A 6,863-nucleotide genomic window follows, 5' to 3' on the forward strand; every position below is an offset into this window, starting at 1 on the left:
TTTAAATTCTGGTAGGCTAACATATAGTGTAATATTAGTTTCAGGACTAGATTTTAGTCATTCATCACTTACATAAAGCACCCAGTGCTTATCACAAGTACCCTCCTTAGTACCCATCACCCATTTAGCCCATCCGCCTGCCCACCTCCCCTCAATTTATTTTCTGTTGTTAAGAGTACATTTTATGGTTTGCATCTCTCGCTCCTTTTTTTCTTTCCCCTATGTTCATCGGCTTTGTTTCTTAAATTCTACATATGAGTGAAATCTTATGGTATTTGTCTTTCTCTGACTGACTTATTTCACTTAGCATCATACACTCTAGCTCCATCCACATCACTGCAAAAGGCAAGATTTCATTCTTTTTGATGGCTAATATTCCATTGTATATACATACACCACATTTTTTCTTTATCCATTCACGAGCCAACGGACACTTGGGCTCTTTGTATAATTTGGCTATTGTTGATAATACTTCTATAAACATTGGGGTGCACGTGCCCCTTCAAATCAGTATTTTTGAATCCTTTGGATAACTACCTAGTAATGCAATTGCTAGGTCATAGGGTAGCTCTGTTTTTAACTTTTGGAGGAGACTCCATACTGTTTTCCACAGTGGCTGCACCGGTATGCATTTCCACCAACAGTGTAAAAGGGTTTCCCTTTCTCCACATCCTCACCAACATCTGTTGTTTCCTGTGTTTTTAAATTTAGCCATTCTGACAGGTATGAGGTGATATCTCATTTTAAATTTAGCCATTCTGACAGATATGAGGTGGTTTTGATGTGCATTTCCCTGATGATGAGTGATGTTGAGCATCTTTTCACGTGTCTGTTAATCATCTAGATGTCTTCTTTGGAAAAATGTCTATTCATATCTTCAGCCTATTTTTTCACTGAATTATTTTTTGGGGGTTGAGCTTGATAAATTCTTAAGAGATTTTGGATACTAACCCTTTATCAGATATGTCACTTGCAAATATCTTCTTCCATTCTGAAGGTTGCCTTTTAGTTTTGTTGATTGTTTCCTTCACTGTGCAGAAGTTTTTTTTTTTATCTTGATGGAATAGGTTTCAAATATTAAATTGCCTGTGAATTTCTAGGGGGAGTCAATCTTGGTTGTGGTGTTTTACTTTTTTTATACCACTGGATTTAATTTGTTTATATTGTGCGTATGATTTTTATAACTATGTTTTATGGGAAAGGATGGCTTTTTCTTGTATTTCTTTCTTCTAAAATTCTTATCAGATGTTGATGTCAACATGCTGTCCACATAAAATGAGATTGTAAGTATTTCCTTGTTTCTTTTCTCTGGAAGATTGGTATTCTTTTTTCCTGAAATGTTTCATAGGAATCAAGGATGAAAACTGGGCCTGGTGTTTTTTTCCTGAGAAAGGAATTACAAATTTAATTTCTTTCATAGAATCAGTGCTATTCAGTTTTCTTTTTTCTTGTGTCAGTTTTCATCCCTGATTCCCTTCCTCCCTCCTTTTCGTTCTTCCTTCTGCAGTATATACTATTCTGTGGCTTGTTTTCTCTTTTGGTAATATATCTTGGAGGGTTTTTTTTTCTTTTTTCTACAGCAATAGCTATAAGGCTTCCTCATTGTTTCAATGGCTGTGTAATATTCTGTAGTATGAAATTACCATATTTTATTTATGGATCGCCTATTGAGGAATATTTAGATTACTTCCAAATTTTGACTATTTTAATATAACAATCATGTAAGAAACATCAATGTGCATGTATCTGAGAAGTATTTCTATTTCATTTTACTTGTATTCTTGTATTCCTTAGTAGTAACTAGATCCAGCATAAACAGTGGAAAACAAATTATTGCTTATTTTTTTCTTAACATTCTGATAAGGCAGCCGTAAATTTCTCTTTTATTTTCTAAATGATATGTTTTGCATTCTCTTACTGCTCTGGTGTGTATAATCAACTCTGCCTTCATGACTTATTACTGCTTACAGTTGATATGTTGCAATGCCCTTTAACTGATTTGTACTCGATTGGTGTAAGTTTTTCAATAGAGGAATTGACTACACAGGGACAGAATTTTGTCTACTTTGTTCAGTGCTTCATCTTTAGTGCTCAGTATAGAGTCTGGCACACAGTAGGTGCTTAAAAATAAATTATTCATGGAGAGACACAGTGAGATATACTGTTTCAAAACAGTACCTATGGGCTGAAGGACATTCTTTCCTTTATTTGGTGAATGATTTTTAGGGGGATGGTAACCAATGGAGCGTTAGGTGTTTCAATCAAGATGCAGAGATGAATGAGATACCAGGCCAATGTCTCACAGACCAGAGGGAACAGGTGCATAACAGGACAGTTAGGGCACAGGCCCTAGTGTAATGGCACTGAGAGGCATAAAAGAATGAGCAAGAACTCTGCCTCAGACAGATGTGTAAGGCTTGCAGAGGGAAGGATGCTTGAACTGGTTCTTAAAAGATGTTTCTGCTTGTCATGGAGAGAATAAGGGGAGGAAAGGTGAGATGATGTAATAGGGAAAGGTGAGATGTTCATACTCATTTAAAGTTTAGAGAGCCTTGGTGGGGGCAGGTAGTTGAGGGAGTCTAGGAAAACATGGCCGAAGAATGGGATGAGACGGCTGAACAGGGCTTGGATAAGACTGCAGAAACTCCTGGGTTCTGTAGAAATAAGTCTGGACTTTAGCTTGTAGTCAGTAAAGACTCACCACAGGTTTTAAAGTAGCAGAATATATCAGAAAATCTGGTAAAACAATAGATTAGACAAAATCATGTGTGTTTTCTCACCAAGAAATTTGAAGGTAAGAAGTTGCTGGTTTGGGTTCAGTGTCTTGTGGCTATCCAGAGCAAGATCTCTGTAATTGTCTTCATATTTTCCTCATGGTTGAGTGGGGGGCTGCTGCAGCTCCAGCCACCATGTTCACGTTCCAGGTTGGTAGCAGGAGGGAGCATCCTAGAGCAATCAATTATTGGAATCCTTATCAAGAATGCAAAATTTTCTCTGAAGATTTAAGTTTCTGTCTCTTTGGCCAGAACTGACTCACCTGACTGCAGGGTAGGCTGAGAAGTGTTGTCTGGGCACATTTATGTTCCAAATACAATACAGGTCTGTTAGGAAGGGAGAGGGGAAAATGGATTGGGTAGACAACTGTGTCTTCTGTCAGTGTGACATTAGATATGATTCTTAGGAAAATACTTGTGGGCAGTATACAAGGTGATTTGGGCTGGATAACTTGGGTGACCAGTATATTCTCCCCAGTCGAGTGGCCACAATGTCTATGGATTATAAGTATGGACTGGCTGAAAAATTTTTTCAATGTTTGTTTATTTTTGAGAGAGAGAGAGAGTGAGAGAGAGAGAGAGAGAGAGAGAGATAGCACGAGTAGGGGAGGGGCAGAGAGAAAGGGAGATACAGAATCTGAAGCAGGCTCTGGGTTCTGAGCTGTCAGCACAGTGCCCAATGCAGGGCTCAAACCTACAAATTGTGAGATCATGACCTGAGCTGACGTCGGACCCTTAACTGACTGAGCCACCCAGGTGCCCCACCCACATCAAGGTGATATTAATGATGACTTATAGTTCAGTGATATCACTGGGATATATTTAAGGTTTTTTTTTTCTGTTTGAACAAAGTTACAAGGAAATAATGAACTACAATATATGTTTAGTAACCATCTAAGAACCATACCTTTATGTTAATTCCTTTAATTTCACTCCCTGTTTCATTCATCACGTGTTTACTAGGCACCTCTGTGTGCCAGGTACTGTGCTGGGTGCTAGTGATGGACCAGTGAGAAAGATAGGCCAGTCCCTATGTTTATGAACCACAAAGCCTAGTCAGGGAGACAGGCAAGAAGCAGGAGAACCCATCAACAAGATCATTACAGTTTATATTATAGGATACTAGGAGAGAAACAGTGAGTGATAGAGCGACAGGGTATGGGAGGCAGGTGCTATTTCAGGAGAGGTGGCCAGGCCACGAGAGGCCTCTCTGTAGAGGTGACCTTTGAGTTGAAATATAGAATGAGACAGAGCGTGGTGGGGTGAAGAGAGAGGAGGAGGTGCAGAGACCCTGGCAGGAAAGGGCCAGAAACGGAGGATTGAAGCTGGTGTGGGTTCACCATGGGGAGGCAGGGGGATACCGTGTGGTGAGGAAGGCAGGGGCCTTTCCATGTAGGGTTCACTGGGCCGTTGCACAGGAGGTATGGAAGGCCTGAACCATGAAGGGGATGGTCTGATTTGCATTTACAGAGGCCCCCCTGACTGCTCTCTGGGAAGGACTTGAGGGAGGTAAGAGGGGCTAGAGGGGGACCATTTGGTTAGAAGGCTGTTGCTCTGGCTCAGGAGAGAGACAATGCTGATTTGGATAAGCCTTTCAGAAGAAATGGAGCACAGCTGCCAATCGTACAGCCGACCTAGAACTGCCACGATTTGCTGGCAGATTACATACAGAAATTAAGAAAAGGCTAGTTTCTAAGTAAAAAACTTTTAGTTTCATGTTGCCTGTAAGCTCTGATGGCAGTATCTTAACTGGGTACTTGCAATTCTTCTTAACTCATCCTTCCTGCATTGGAAGGTTAATGTCTACTGAGATAAAGAGGTGGCTTTTTGGTCTTTTTTTTTTAACTCAAAAGAAAAAAAAAAAAACAACAGGAAAGAATTTTCAACAGAACAATAATTCTAGCTTAGTATTTAGCCCTTGAAGATCTCGTGTGTGTCCTTCATCCTAAGGGAAATACCTGCTTTTCTAGCTTTCCCAGTTCACGAAAACTAATAGCCAGGAAAGAAGATATAATAATCATTTGTTTTTTTTAGTTAGAAGAGAGATTAAAAGGAAATAGCAACATCTCTCTCTAGGCTTTCCTTATTATTCATAAGCATTTCCATGGAACATAATAACCTGAAGAAAAGCAAGTGATTTTTATGTAAGTTTATTTGAAATAAACCTAGTCTATATTAATTAGTGTGCACATCAATCATGTGGGGGGTCTTGTGGAAATGAAGATTTTGACTCAGAAAGTCTGGGTGGCCCCAAGATGCTGAATTTCAACCAGAATCCCATCTGGTCAGCAAACCACACTTGAATAGGAAGGATCTCAACTTTTCCCTGCTCTTAATCCCTTATACTTTTATTTTTCAGTGTTCTAGTATCACCAGACTGGAGAAACCAACCCATTGGAACTTAAAACATACTTGGTAAGTAGAAGAAACAAGTAAGAATTGTTTTCCCCTCTGGAAATCTTTTCTAGATTTGCAAGTCACTTTCCATCCTTGGTCTGAGAAAGCCTAGCATTTTGATTGTTGTCTGGTATGTTCTTTACCGTGATGACTAAGAATCTAACTACATTCTAAATTGTGACTATTTCCCCAAATATTCCCAGCTGCTTTCAAGATGAACTCTATAACATCACTAGAAAAAGACTCCTTGGCCTTTTTGGGAAGCCTACAGTACAATCCCAAATAGCTTTTTTTTCATCATGTGATGTTCAGAAGACCACAGAATTTTAGGGTAACTTTTCAAATTAGCATTAATCATACATGGTTTTCTTATAAAAAACACTTCTTTCAAAATGACCCACATCTTGAAAAGAAAAAGCACATATTAGTTTAGACAAGATTTTGGGGTAGGAGAGAACTTATCTCAGAAACCTCATTTGGGAATGATGAATTTTAATATTCTCTGCCTCAATAACAATAGTTGCTTAGTATATGCTATCAAACTAGTTGCAGACTAAAGGGGAGGACCAATCTAAATAATAAGCTTTAGTACTAAGTGTATTTACAAGCACCAGGACATGTGTATAGAAAGTTGAAGTCAAAATCAGTTCACCAAAAAAAAGATATGTTTTATACAATTACTATGTTGGAATACTCAGAATGTCATTTTTTTTTTGACACAAATATGACTTTTGAAAGCCTTGCTACTCCAAAAAATATGTTAATTTTAAAAGACATCTGATTACCTAATTATTTAAATGTCTAAGTTGAGATTTACAAAAAATATATTTAGCTAACTAGTATTTACTCAGCTAAAAACATGACAACAAGATATCCTTCCTGCTACTAAGCTTTTATTCATCCTTTTCCAAGCTTTCTTCATTTTCAGCCCCTTCTACATTTTAATATTTTACTTTATGCATACAAAAGATTATATGTAAATATGAATAATTTATGAAGCATATTTTCAAAGGAATGCCTGTGAACCCATCCCCTCCTTAAGAATGAGAAAAATACCAATACCTTTTTATTCTTTATTTACTCATGTCCTGTTTCTTGCCCAGTGATGACCTCTATGCTGAATTTTTCATTAATCACTCTTTAAAAAATTAACTTTTCTGTGTAGCCATGTGAATTGAAATATTATTTAGTTCCTTTTTTTGAACTTTATAAAAATGATTTCATAATGTATATATCTAGTCTTTTTCTACTTGGTACGGTTTCTAAGATAATACATATTATTGTCTGGTGATAGGTCATTCTTTTCATTGCTGTGTAATATGAACTTTGAGAATGTATCAAAATTTGTCTAGTCTTTTTTTAAAAATATGGAACGCTTCACAAATTTGTGTGTCATCCTTGCACAGGGTCCATGCTAATCTTCTCTGTATCGTTCCAATTTTAGTATGTGTGTTGCTGAAGCAAGCACAAAATTTGTCTACTCTTTTGTAAGTGGACATTTGGTTTCCCTGGTTTTTTTTTTTTATGTTATTGTGAAACATGCTTCCCTGAACATTCTAGTACTCCTGATGCACAAAGAGATTTTTGAGGTTGTATGTATATTGTGTATATCTTGGAATGGAATAGCAAATGATTAACTTTTCAAGAGTATCAAGTTATTTGCTGGGGTACAATTTTATCTTCCCATTAGCA

General features: G+C 37.5%; 1 non-coding gene across 1 annotated transcript; it reads right to left on the reverse strand.

The window, feature by feature from the left end:
- Positions 1 to 6,532: 6,532 nt before the first annotated feature.
- Positions 6,533 to 6,639, reverse strand: LOC125939258 (U6 spliceosomal RNA). The gene has a single exon (XR_007462999.1). It is a non-coding gene; the product is annotated as a U6 spliceosomal RNA (small nuclear RNA).
- Positions 6,640 to 6,863: the final 224 nt, after the last annotated feature.

This window comes from Panthera uncia, assembly GCF_023721935.1.
Source record: "Panthera uncia isolate 11264 chromosome B2 unlocalized genomic scaffold, Puncia_PCG_1.0 HiC_scaffold_24, whole genome shotgun sequence".
NCBI lineage: Eukaryota > Metazoa > Chordata > Mammalia > Carnivora > Felidae > Panthera > Panthera uncia.